Source organism: Pseudorca crassidens, chromosome 15, assembly GCF_039906515.1.
Source record: "Pseudorca crassidens isolate mPseCra1 chromosome 15, mPseCra1.hap1, whole genome shotgun sequence".
In the NCBI taxonomy this organism is placed as follows: domain Eukaryota; kingdom Metazoa; phylum Chordata; class Mammalia; order Artiodactyla; family Delphinidae; genus Pseudorca; species Pseudorca crassidens.
The window spans coordinates 62,951,465-62,964,442 of record NC_090310.1 but is presented as its reverse complement, the minus strand read 5'-3'; the positions used below and the strand labels follow the sequence as shown (position 1 = coordinate 62,964,442).

The following is a 12,978-nucleotide window of genomic DNA, read 5'->3' as shown; positions in this document are numbered from 1 at the left end:
TTCTACTGCCTGGTCTGGAGCGGCCTCAGAAATGCTTATTTTCACGACCACTAGACCTAGCCATGTAACGTGAGCCACGTATATAATTAAAAATTTTCTACAGCCACATTTTTTCAAGGTAAAAAGAAACAAGGGAATTAATTTTAAGATGTATTTATTTTTCCCAATATGTCAAAATTATTAACATGGAATCAATATAAAATTATCATTGAGATACTTTATGTATATATATTTTTTCATGCTGAGTCTTCACATCCCAGGGTGTGTTTTACACGTACAGCACATCTCAGCTAGGACTTGCTGTGTTTCACGTGCTCAAGACCTGTCTGTGGCTCAAGCTACTGTACTCAGCAGTGCAGATACAGAAGGTTTCCATCTCTGCAGCACAGCAGAGGCTGGTCTTGTTCACGTCTGTGTCCCTCAGCGCTTAGCTCAGTGCCTCCCTGGCACACGGTAGGAGCATAATGCGCCGTTAGTGAGTAAATACATGCCCAGAGCCCACGCTTTATGTGGTCAGGCCAAAGTAAAAGCATCAGGACCTGGTTCCTGCTCCAGTTGGGATGGGAAGACTGAACATACAGAACTACATTCCCAAGAAGCTGTTAGGCATTGGCAAGGACAGTCAGAGCCATGCAAAGACTGCTACAATACTTACTGAGTGAGAAAAGCAAACTGCAAAACATATATAATATCAAGCCATTTTGTAAAATGAATATACATCCGGGTTCTGCCACTAACATGTGTATGTTAGTTTGTTCATAGGAAAAACAACCTGTTTATAATAATTGAGCAGCAGGATAATGAGTTGGGTTTTGAAGAATGGGAAGGATTTCAATAAAGATTGGGGGAAACTCAAGAATGTTCCAAAGAAGCACTGACTTTCAAAAAGGATTTGAGGGAGCTTATAATATTAAACCATATACAGAGCACTTCAAGACTCAAAAAGGGTTATGCTACACCATTTAGAAAGGAAAGATTATTGAACCAGAAGCCTAGGGTGCTACTGCTACTGCCATTGAGTAGTAGATCTATCTCTGAGTTTCCTAGCAGCCAAGATAAAAATGGCAATTTGTACATTGTTAACGTAAAATCCCAGGAAGCATGGCAATTTACTGAGAGAAACAAATATTTTTTGAGCGCTAAATTCAAAAGAGAATTTATTATGTGAATCATCCTATAAAGGTCACTGGAGAACACAATGAACTGATTTGGCAGCAAAGTCTGCTGTATGTTGACAAGTAGTCCCCAAATACATGATGCTGATGTTTGGGTGGGTTTGGAAACCATGGGATGGGGGTGGGGAGAGGGCGAGGGAAGAGGTTTATATATCCCAGGGCTTCTCTGCAGAGTGGGGGCTGCACAGTTGCTTGAACTGAGTGAGAAATGTAAGAGTGCCTGGCTACTCAGAGTGTGGCCAGCATGAAGACCAGCAGCATCTTCCTACCGGAGGCGTTAGAAATGCAATCTCGGGCCCCACCTCCCAAATCGGAATGTGCGTTTTAACGAGGCTCAGGTGATTCCCGTGATCATTCTAATTGAGAACCGGGCAGATGAACATTTTTTGCTCTTGCTTCCTCAGCATCCATCCCTTTTCTGATAACAGTGCCTGGATATTCCTTGGGCAACCAGCTTCTCCCACTCAATGGGCTTTCAGGGGGCTACCCCACCCTTGCCTTCAGGGATTGACAACTTGATACAGGCCCAGCCCATTCGAGAATTCCATGTTCCACGACAACCAATGGTGCTTGGTTCAGTTATAGGTATGTACGTGATCCTAGCCGAGGCAGAGTCTGCCCTGAGGTTTTGCTGGAAAAATTAGGGAAAAGGCACTCTCTTTCCATAAGCGTTGATGTGGATGTGAATGTAGATGTAGGTATAGATGTGGACGTCGATGTAGATATGAATGTGGATGTGGATGTAGGTATAGATGTAGATGGAGATGTGGATGTGGATGTAGATGTAGTTATAGATGTGGATGTAGCTATAGATGTGGATGTGGATGTAGCTGTGGATGTGGATGCAGGTATAGATGTGGGTATAGATGTAGATAGGGATGTAGAAAACTGGAGCTCTTGGGAGCCATCCTGACATCATGAAGGGAGGGACTGCCTTTGAGTGAAGCCATCACAAAGGACAGCAGAGCTGAACAATGGAGACAATGTGATTCCTGAAGACATGTTTGAACACCTGGATCCAGCTATGCCTAAAACTTTCCAACCTCAGAATTTTTGTAATTCATGAGCAAGTAAATTCTCAATTCTGCCTAAGCCGGTTTGAGTTGGATTTCTGCCACTTGTACCCAAAGAGTCCTCACTGATTCTTGCATATTCCTGGGCCACACTCTGGATTGAATGAACTAGAGTTTCTGGGGATGTAGGCCTGGAATCTGCATTTCTAACAATTCTTTAGGAGATTCTTATCACACTAAAATTTGAGACCAACCAATGTAGTGGAATGAAGGTCAAACTTGGGGTCTGAATACTTGGGTTTGGATCCCAGTTCTGCCACTGACTGGCTGTGTAACCTTGAGTAAGTCACTTCCCCTCTCTGAGCCTCATTTTCTTCCCTGTATGATAGAAGGCACTTGCTTCTCAAGCTTGTGGGACAGAGATGTGAAAGGCTTTTTAAAATTTCTGAAAACACATGTTTCTTGTCTAATCTGATTCGAAACCAGGCTCTGAGAGCAGAAGTGGCCTGCCTGGCCCCAGACTAACTTAGAACAGCTGATCCCTGACAAAGACACTTGCTCAGGTCACTGCTGAACTCCTGGGACCTGAAACCGGCTCCTCGTCCCCTCAGCTTCTGCAGGTGCTGCATGGAAGGGAAATGAGAAAGTCCAGCTTGCTTGGCCTGGCTGCCTCCCATGGTCACCGTGCTGGCTGTGGAGGCCTCAGAGCCGCCTCCTGAACTCTCAGAGCCAAGCCCAGGTCCTGCCTGTGCATCCTGTGGATTGGGCGGGAGATGGTTTTCTAGGAGCTTTTAGGCTCAAGCAGAGGCTTGTGAGGGCTGGGGGAGAGGAGCCCTGGAGTTTGGTCCCACCTCTGCCACAGACTCACTGTGTGACCTCAGGCAAGTCCCAGCCTCTCTCTGGGCCTCAGTTTCCCCAAATATGAAGTGAGATGTTGGATGATAAGTTCTCTGAAGGGAACAGCTATAGTTCTTTCCTGAGTAGCATCTACTCCTTCTTTTGACAAGAGCTCCCCAGTTTTCTTTGGGAACCACCCTTCCCCCATTCTCAACCCATGGATTGCGGTAAAGCTGACTTCAACCTCTGGATGTAGGGGTGGGTCTGTGACCAAGTCTGGCCAATCAGTAATAGAAGTAGAGATGGGCATGTGACTCAATCCTGGCCCGTGAGCATCATCCGTTTGGCTGGAAAAGAGGCTTGTAGTTGCAAACAGAGCCAAGAAATGAAGAAATACAGATTCTCCAGCCCTACCTGAAGTTGATGTGCTCGTGGACTTTCCAATAACCCCCTTCTTCTGTTTGAGCCAGTTTGAGTTAAATTTCTGCTCCCTTAAACCTCAAAGGGTCCTGCCCAGTGCAAAGGAAATTCTTACAAGGGATTGCAATTCATACTCAAGTGTTAATGGCTTAGGGAAAAGACTGCCTTGATAGGAAGTTTGATGGAAGAAAGTAAAGAGAGTACTAGACCCATTAGAGTAGGTGAGGGTGTGTGAAGTATGGACCCCATGAAGATGACGGCACTGAAGCCATGCTTAGAAAGGGCTTCCATATATATTTGTGGAATGAATATATTGTGTTCAACCCTCTCTAGGCCTGACCATACTTGGCTGAAGTCAGCAGGACCAGAATTATGAACCCACCTGTCAGATGGGGAAATGGAGGCCCATGGCAGAGAGCATCCCCAGGTGATCAGTGGCAAGTACAACAAGAACTCAGCTCTCCTGCCTCTCATACTTCACTGGGTCAGCCTCAGAAGCTGCAGTGGGGAAAGGGGAGGGGGGATGAGTTAACACAAACAGGAAGCTTAGGAAGGCAGACCGCCAGAGGCCCAGGGCTCAAGACTGTCCAGTTAGAGGAAACTTCCCTTCTCTGAATAGCTCAGCCATGGGGGTGGGGGAGAAAGCATTTCGCTATGAGGGACCAAGTCCCTGAAGAGTTTTCAGGAGTGCAGAGCCCTACAGCTCCCTCTTCTCGAGTTCCCTGACTGTCTTCTGAATCAACCAGCCAAACCTCCAAGTGACTGTTATCCATAATGGACATTTAGGGGTCACCCCTGTCTCCCCATCTCTTCCCTTTTCTGACCCTCAGCTTCTTTCTGATCAAGAGCTCAAAACTTTGACTTTGCAAACAGGAAGGGACTGGAGAGACCTTTGTTTTACAGATGGAAGCAGCAGCCCCAGAGAGGGCGGGTGTCATGCCCTGGTTTACAAAAAAGCAAGTGACAGAGCAACACACTGAAGAGGAACTCGGGCCTTTGGTCATTTGCCTCACTTGGCCAGAGGGTTGGCTCTGAGATGCATGTGTTCCAACCACTTGTTCCAAACATGTAGTAAGTTTTTAGCATGTTCAATGTTACCTCTGGGTCAACTCCAGAACTCAATGTTACCTGGTCAACTCCAGAACTCAAGGGCACTTGCGAGCCTCCTTAGAATAATACTATCTTTAAGGTAGGCAGGGGGCAGGGAAGTTTGGAAAACATAGGATGGGATTTGAAGCCAGAAAGAGCTGGGTTTGAATCCCCATTCTGCCTCTTACAGAAGTGAGCCTTTTAAAAATATAAGTCAAGTCATGTCGCTCCTCTGCTCAGAACCTCCTGGGGCTGCCATCTCACTTGGAGTAAAAGCCCAACTCCCCTCTATGGTTGGCAAGGCTCCATGACCTGGAATCCCCTCAACCTCACAGTCCTGTCTCCTCCAGCCCGCCCTTGATTTTTCCATTTCAGCCACACTAGCCTCTTGCTACTCTTCAACTCACCAACCATGTGTCCACCTCAGGACCATTGCACATGCTGCTTTCTGGAATGTTCGTCACCCAGAAAGCCTCTTTCTCTTCATGTAGATCTCTTTGCAGATCTCACTTTCTCAGAGGGGTCTTCCCTCATCACCCTGGCTAAGATAGGAACTCCGCCCCCAACTCCCAACACTTTCTGGCCCCTTCCCAGCTCTATTCTTCATGGCTTTAACCACCACCTAACGTGGCAATTCTACTGAGAGCAGAATTGACAAATGGCCCCAGCTGCTGTGCTTTGAAGACCATCACTGTTGCCATGGGCTGCTCCCAGCCAGGGACTGAGTGTGGCGGGGATACTGAGGCAGGCCCGTGCCAGGGGGACCTCTGATAGGAGACTTTGGCTAAGGGTTCTTTGACAGCCTTGCCAACCTTCCTTAGAACTGCCCTGCAGTCTAAGACACTTTCACCTTCCCTTCCTTGCTTGTTCTCTTCCTTCCTCCCTCCTTCCTTCATTTGGAGTCAGACGTGCCTGCTATCTGATGGCTCTCCTAGCCTCTCCTAGCTTCTCCCACAGGCATTCCCTCTAATCAATTTCTTGCACATTTAATCTCTCTGAGAGTCTGCTTCTCAAAGGACCTGAACTAACACACCTATTGTTACCTGTGGTTGTATCATCTGTCCTCCCATAGAAAGTAAGATACATGAGGGTAATGATTGTTTGGTACATGGCTATATACTAGTGTGCAAAACTAAGACACAGTAGGTGCTCAATAAATTCTTGACTAATTGAACAAAGTGCCCTTTAGCTGCCAGGGTGCCCTAGATTTCCCCATTTAAACAATAGTTACAAATGTGTGTTTAAACTGAGAAGGACTCTCCATGTTTGTTTATCTCTGCTTGGAGAGGAACAAAGTCTTTCCTCGATTGAAGCTGAGTGGAGGTGGCCCCCTTCAGAAAGGACATGGTGGTCAGTTCGCCCCAGGGACAACTTTTCACTTCAACCTCCCAACGTGCTCCGAGGTCAGCTGCCCCCAAATCTGTCCTCAGTAAATGGAAACTTCAAAGCCAAAGAAACACATCCTCTGACCCTTTTACACTTATTCTTTTATAGTTGACAAAGCCTATTCTTTTCTGTTTTGGTGGGTATGTGTTTTTGTTTTTAAAATTACCTTTCATCACCTAGTAAAACAATACACCGTCTTTGTTAAAAATGAAAACAAGGACTTCCCTGGTGGTCCAGTGGTTAAGACTTCACACTTCCACTGCAGTGGACCCAGGTTTGATCCCTGGTGGGGGAACTGAGATCCTGCATGCCTTCGTGGGGTGGCCAAAAAATTTAAAAAAAGAAAAATTGAAAACAATACAGCGAAATCTAAGGCACCCTTGGAGTAAGGCTTGTAAGGTACCCTTTACAGGCTCTCCACGGCCACCCCTCCCCCCTCCAGGTAGCCTCTGCACGTGCGTCTGCATACGTGTACTATATCAGAGAAGATGCTGTCGGCGCTCTGCCCCATAGCTCAGCACTTCACCATTTCCGAACACTCGCCGGACGTCCAACTGCTAGCACTTGCATCTCTTTGCCTAAGAGATTTCTCTGTGGCCCTTGGTGCCTGCTCTGCCCTTGAGCTTGGCAAGTGGAAGTGCTAGAGAATCACCATCCCTCAGGAGCAGCCCTCGACCAGTGGCTGACAGGAGCAGGCAGTTAAATACCCCAGTTCCTTTGCTTCTCAAGCGCGGTCATCAGCTCCCAGTGGAAATGAGCTCCAGGTGCCCACAGCGGGACTGGCTTGATAACACACCTTGATTGGCTGCCTTCTCTCCTTGTTTTGCTTCCCCACTCTCCTACCAGGGTTTTCTGGGATCTGCTCCCAAATAAACTAAATAGTAAATGCATTTGAAATCTTTTCTATGGTCTGCTTCTGGGCCAACTCAATCTGAGACATATACGCCTATAGAAAATATGGAGTATCTTTTGTGTGTGTTCACATCAAAGGAATACTGTTCTGCACGCATCATGAGGCAGTATTCTTATTCCCATTTTTTAGATGAGGAAATGGAGGCTCAGAGAGGGAAGGAATTTGCCTGATGCATCGACTTGTATGAGGCAATGTCAGCGCTCAGACTCAGGTCTCCTGTGCTCCGTCTCCTGTGCTTCACTGCTCTGGCAGAGCAACCTGTTCTCTTGGTTGCACCTAAGTCTCCTGGACCAAAGGATTTCATGGTGATGGTGGGAGCTCGGGCAGGTGTCATAGGGCAGGATTAGGAATGCAAGCCCCTGTGCAGTGCCATCCAGAGGGTGCAGCATGTGTGGCCACAGCCACTGCCAAGAACGGGGCACGTTTTACATTCAAGCAAGAGTTTCTTCTGTATCATTACCCGTGCCTCTGAAAGTACACTAAAACTCCCAGTCCTGGGGTGGAGGGAACCGGAGAAATGGGATGGGGATCAAAATGCTGTGAGGGGGGACTTCCCTGGCGGTCCAGTGGTTAAGACTTTGCCTTCCAATGCAGGGGGTGCGGGTTCGATCCCTGGTTGGGGAGCTAAGATCCCACATGCCTCGTGGCGAAAAAACGGAAACATGAAAACAGAAGCAAAGATTGTAACAAATTCAATAAAGACTTAAAAAAAAATGTGCTGTGAGGGTTTGCTTAGAAAGACAGAGGCTAAGAGAGATTGTACTACTAACTTTGTGTGTAACTTTGGGAAAGTTACTTACCCTCTCTGGGCCTGACATTTCTTTTCTATTTAAAGGGAGGCCTTGTCATGATTGGAGGGCTGGGCTTGAAAACTCAAGTGGCTATAGGGGCCCACAGGGCCATCCACATGAGGAAGGTGGTCCGGGCAAGGGTGCCGCAAACCGGACAGCTCAGGGGCAGTCTACAGGGCAGCCCCATTCAGCATCACCAACGCTACCATGAGTCAATAGCAGGGGAGTACAGGAGATTGGCCTAGAACCTTGGGGTTCTAGTCCCAGGGCTGTCAGCTCCTCCAGTTTTTCAAGAGAAGACAGAAATCCAGATTTATGTGAGCTCTCTTGACTTTAAATGTTAGCAACTAATTTAAAAAGAATCACTTTGTGGGGTCAATTGAAATACACCTACTTGCTGAAATACCTCCTAGGCAAGGGAGGGAGGGACTGTTCAACGTCCCTCAATTCCGTATTTTTGAGTGGCCCTACTATGTGCCAGGTGCCAGGTGTTAGAGATACAGTAGTTTAGGAGACAGACATGTCTGTGCCCTCATGGGACTTAACTTCTAAAATAGCTTAAAGTCCAAGCCCTGACCAGTCCTCTGAATGCAGACAACTTTTTCCTCACCCTCTGGGGTAAGGGGCCCCACAGAGCATCCTGATTGGGGTGAGATTAAGATTCATGCTTCCCACGCCCATTAGGATGGCTCTAATAATATATATATATATTTTTTTTGCGGTACGCGGGCCTCTCACTGTTGTGGCCTCTCCCGTTGCGGAGCAACAGGCTCCGGATGCACAGGCTCAGCGGCCATGGCTCACGGGCCCAGCCGCTCCGCGGCATGCGGGATATTCCCGAACCGGAGCACGAACCCGTGTCCCCTGCATCGGCAGGCGGACTCTCAACCACTGCGCCACCAGGGGAGCCCTCTAATAATAATTTTTTTAAAAGGAAAATAGCAAGTGTTGGCCACAATGTGGAAAAATTGGAACTCTTGTACATTGCTGCTGGGAATATAAAGTAGTGGAATACAGTCTGGCGATTCCTCAAAAGTTAAACATGGAATTACCATATGACCCAGAAATTCAACTCCTAAGTATATACCCAAGGGAACTGAAAACAGGTGCTCAAATATATGTACATGCATGCTCATGGCAGCACCATTCACAATAGTCAAAACGTGGAAACAACCTGAATTTCCATCTACAGATGAATGGATAAACAAATTGTAACGCATACATACAATGAAATACTATTCAGCCATAAAAGGAATTAAATGTGTCAGTATTTAACTGGATGAACCTTGAAAACATTACGTTAAGTGAAAGGAGCCGGTCACAAAAGGTGTGACTTTGTGTGATTCCGTTTACATGAAATATCCAGAATAAATTAATCCAGCGATACAAAAAAGCAGGTTGGTGGCTGCCAAGGGCTGAGAGGAAGGAGGAACAGAGTAACTGCTCAACGTATGGCGTTTCCTTCTGGGATGACGAAGGTGTTTTGGAACTACACAGAGGTGCTGATTGCACAACACTGTGAACGTGCTAAATGCCACTGCATTGCTCACTTTAAGATGGTTAATTTTATAATGTTATGCGAAGTTCATCTAAAAATAGTTTTAAAAATTACAAACTACATAAAAGTGCTTTGCTAGGATGGTTAAACAAATTATGGTGCCTCCAAACAGTGGAATATTATTCAGCCATTCAGAATTCAAGGATGTTTTAATGACATGGAAAAATGCTTACAATGTAATACTAAGTAAACAAGTGGGATAAAAATGGTATATGCAGCATTTTACTAATTATGTTAAATAAAATGTGCACAAAAAAGAAGACTATAAAAATAAGCTAAAATGTTTGTTATCCAAAATTTTTTTAAAAGATTCATGTTCCAGGAATTCCCTGATGGTCCAGTGGACCGTCCCTGACTCCCCGAATTCCCTGACTCAGTGCTTTCACTGCTGTGGCCGGGGTTCAATCCCTGGTCGGAGAACTGAGATCCCACAAGCTGCGAAGTGCGGTCAAAAAAACAAACAAAAAACAAACAACAGCAAAAGTTTCATGCTTCCACTGCTTCAGCATCTACTAAGCGTCAGTCATAGTGAACGAGACAAATGAAGATTTTTGCCTTCCTGCAGCAGAGAACAGGCGACAGTGGCCCTGGGTCTAGAAAGAGCTGGAAGGTCAGCAGAGCCAGATTCTTTCTTCTCTATTCTCTGCCCCAGACTCCCTGGGTGACCCTTTCATGCCTCAGTCCTCCTCATACGCAAAAGCTGCCCCTCGGGAGAGCCATCCAGCCTCTTGGTGTTTCCCCCTAGAAACACCTGTACATGCACCCAAGACCACACATCCAGGCTGGCCCCAGCAGTATTGTGTGTTGTCGTGAACCCATGGAATAACCTGTATGTTCATCACCAGGGGAATGAGAAGTAAGGCAGGATGGTCCCCTGCTGGGATCCTCCACTTAGAAGGAATAAACTAGAGCTCTGTTTCTTATCCTGGCTAGACCCTGACAACTTAATGATAAGAAGGCAAGGGAAAATGAAACTGCAGAAGAATCGCACAGTTAGATAGCATTTATGTAGATCCTTAAAACACGAAAAACAATTTTATATATTGTTTATGTACCCACATATATGTAATACATTTTTTAAAGGCACAGACAGGAAGCACTGTAATTCATGACAGAGGTTGCCTCTGGGGAGGAAGAGAAACAGAACTGAGAGGGATACAAGGTGGGGAGGCTTCAATTTTAACTGTTACTTTTAGTAATATTATTTTTTAAAAAACTGAAGCAAACAGGACAAAATGTGAACATTTGTTAATTCTGGGTGGTGGGTTCCTGGGATATTTAGTATATTATTCTCTTCACTTTTCTGTATTTTAACCTCACCCCCCTCAAAAAAAAAGGATAGTGAAAATAAAGCAGTGAAGAGAACCAGTATCTATTGAGGGCTTTCTCTGTTATGGCCAAAGTGGTCCTCAAAGTGTGTCCCCGGGACAGGCAGCATCAGTATCACCTGGGGATGCAAATTCTTGGGGTCCTGTGCCAGACTTACGGAGTCATGAACTCTGGGGTCAAGACCCAGAAATTTGTGTTTTAACAAGCCTTCTAGATGATTCTGTTGTTCTGTTAAAATATGAGAATCACCGGGCTAGACTGTAATAGCTATGACAATAGTTAACCCGTATTAAGCAATTAGACCTGTCAGTTCTCTAAGAGCGTTCCTTCAGCAACTCAATCTAATCTTCAGAACAACCCTATGAAGGAGCCATATTTTAATTATCCACATTCTACAGTTGTGGAAATGGAGGCACAGAAAGGCTAAATCCGCTGCCCAAGGTCCAACAGGCAGGTTGCTCCCAGAAACCCTTTACCTAACCACTACACTAAACTGTCACTTGCATGACCTCTAACATATTCTAGCTCACTGCAGCCTTGGAAGAAAGACTTAGTAGCCCTCTTTGGCAGATTAGGAAATTGGAATTTAGGGAGGGAGAGTGACTTGTCCAAGGTCTCACAAGGAGGAAAGTCAGGGGCCACACATCCTGTTGTCTGTCCAGGAGGTTTTGGGGTTTGACCTAGACCCCCTGGGGATCAGGGCCTAGCTGGGAGGAGGAGGGAGCTCAGCGAGCTGACCCAGCTGCAGCCCTGCCTGGGCTCGCACCGTCACGCCTACGGCCAGCTGTCCCCTTCCCCACTATGGCTGCCAACCCGCCGTGACCGTGACGGTCACCCACCCCCACCAGGAACCGTAAGGGCCTTCCCCTCCCGGGCTCCGTGAAGCCTTTTTTTTTTTTTTTTTCCTTTTGCAAAAGGGGAACCTGGAGTGCCCAGAGAAGTGGCGGCTCAGGCACAAAGTCACCCTACAGCTTTCCCAGGCTCGCCGCCAGGCAATTCCGCTGTTCATCTGGGCACCCTCCCCCGCGGGTCGGCCCCCCCATCCCACCTCCTGTCCGCCGCTCCCACGAAGGTCCCTTTCCCGGGCAACCCAACCTACGCGGCTCACCACCCTGGGTTCCCTCCGCAGCCCGAAGACCCTCAGGCCGAGGGTCACGGGCCGCTGTCCCCGAACCCGTGTGCGCTGCACTCACCTGGGCGCCCGCTCCTCGTCCCGTGGGCAGCCCGGATCCTCGCAGCTCGAGCGCCCCCCCAGCTCGGCAGCCCCCGGCGTCCCGGGCACTCGTGCCCTAGGGAAAATGGACTGACTTTCGAGAAGAGGCTGGGGCTGCGCTCAGAGGGGCTTCGGGGCCGCGCGTCTTATGGGGCCCCTCTCGTGCTGGACTGTCCGCGTCCCTCCCACTTGCTTCTAGTTCCCGGCGGTGCGCCCGGGGTGGAACCAGGGACGCGGTGTCGCCCACAGGCCATCTGGGCTCCTTAGCCGCGCCCAGGGTGATGCTAACCCCGCCCCCAAGTGTCTTAAACCCGCCCCCGAAGATTCTAACCCCACCCCAGGGACTCTAATCTCTGTCCCCACCTCCTAAAATCCTAATCCCGTCGCCTAAGGATTTTTTTAAACACCGCCCATCCAAGGTTTCTAACCCTGCCCCCAAGAATCCTAACCTTGTCCCTGAGGGATAATAACCCCGCCCCCAAGAATTTTAACCGGTCCTTCAAAGGTCCTAACCCCCAAATAACCTAACACCTCCCCCAATGTATTCTAACGTTGCCTCCCATCGCCCTAATCCTACCCTAAAGGATTCTAAACCCCACCCTTCCGAGAACCCCAACACCTCATCTCCTCCTCCTGAGATCTTAATTCTGCCCCAAAGGATTTTGAATCTCACATCTGAAGGAATTTTAACCTCGCCTACCGGAGGTTTCTAATTCTGCCCCCAGGATTTTAATCCTGCCAACGGAAGGATACTAACCCTTTCCTTTTTTCTTTTTTTCTTTTCTCCCGGTACGCGGGCCTCTCACTGCTGTGGCCTCTCCCGTTGCGGAGCACAGGCTCCGGACGCGCAGGCTCAGCGGCCATGGCTCACGGGCCCAGCCGCTCCGCGGCATGTGGGATCTTCCCGGACCGGGACACGAACCTGTGTCCCCTGCATCGGCAGGCGGACTCTCAACCACCGCGCCACCAGGAAAGCCCCTAACCCTTTTCTTGAAAAGATTCTAACCCAGCCCTCAGGATTTATTACCCTACTCCTAGGGATTCTAATCTCTCTCCTGAGCGATCCCACCCTGTTCCCATAAGATTTTAATCCGCCCCTCAGGGTTCTAATCCGACGCATCCAAATATTCCATCCCTGCCTTCCAGGGTTTCTGATGGCACCTATCAAAGGATTCTAAACCTTTTCAGGAGGATCCTAATCCCACCCTCATCATTCTCACAGGATTCTAAATCCACTCCTCCTCCCGCAAGCAT

At 47.9% G+C, this 12,978-nt stretch overlaps 1 protein-coding gene across 4 annotated transcripts in view; it reads right to left on the bottom strand.

Moving 5' to 3' along the window:
- Window positions 1-12,008, bottom strand: part of HCK (HCK proto-oncogene, Src family tyrosine kinase) — a 38,980-nt gene extending 26,972 nt beyond the window's left edge. For 2 of the 4 annotated variants that reach the window (XM_067707798.1, XM_067707799.1), the window contains exon 1: window positions 11,705-12,008. The gene's annotated coding sequence lies outside the window, so the exon portion shown is untranslated. The remainder of the gene's footprint in view (window positions 1-11,704) is intronic. The other 2 variants (XM_067707797.1, XM_067707800.1) reach the window with 1 other exon arrangement.
- Window positions 12,009-12,978: the final 970 nt, after the last annotated feature.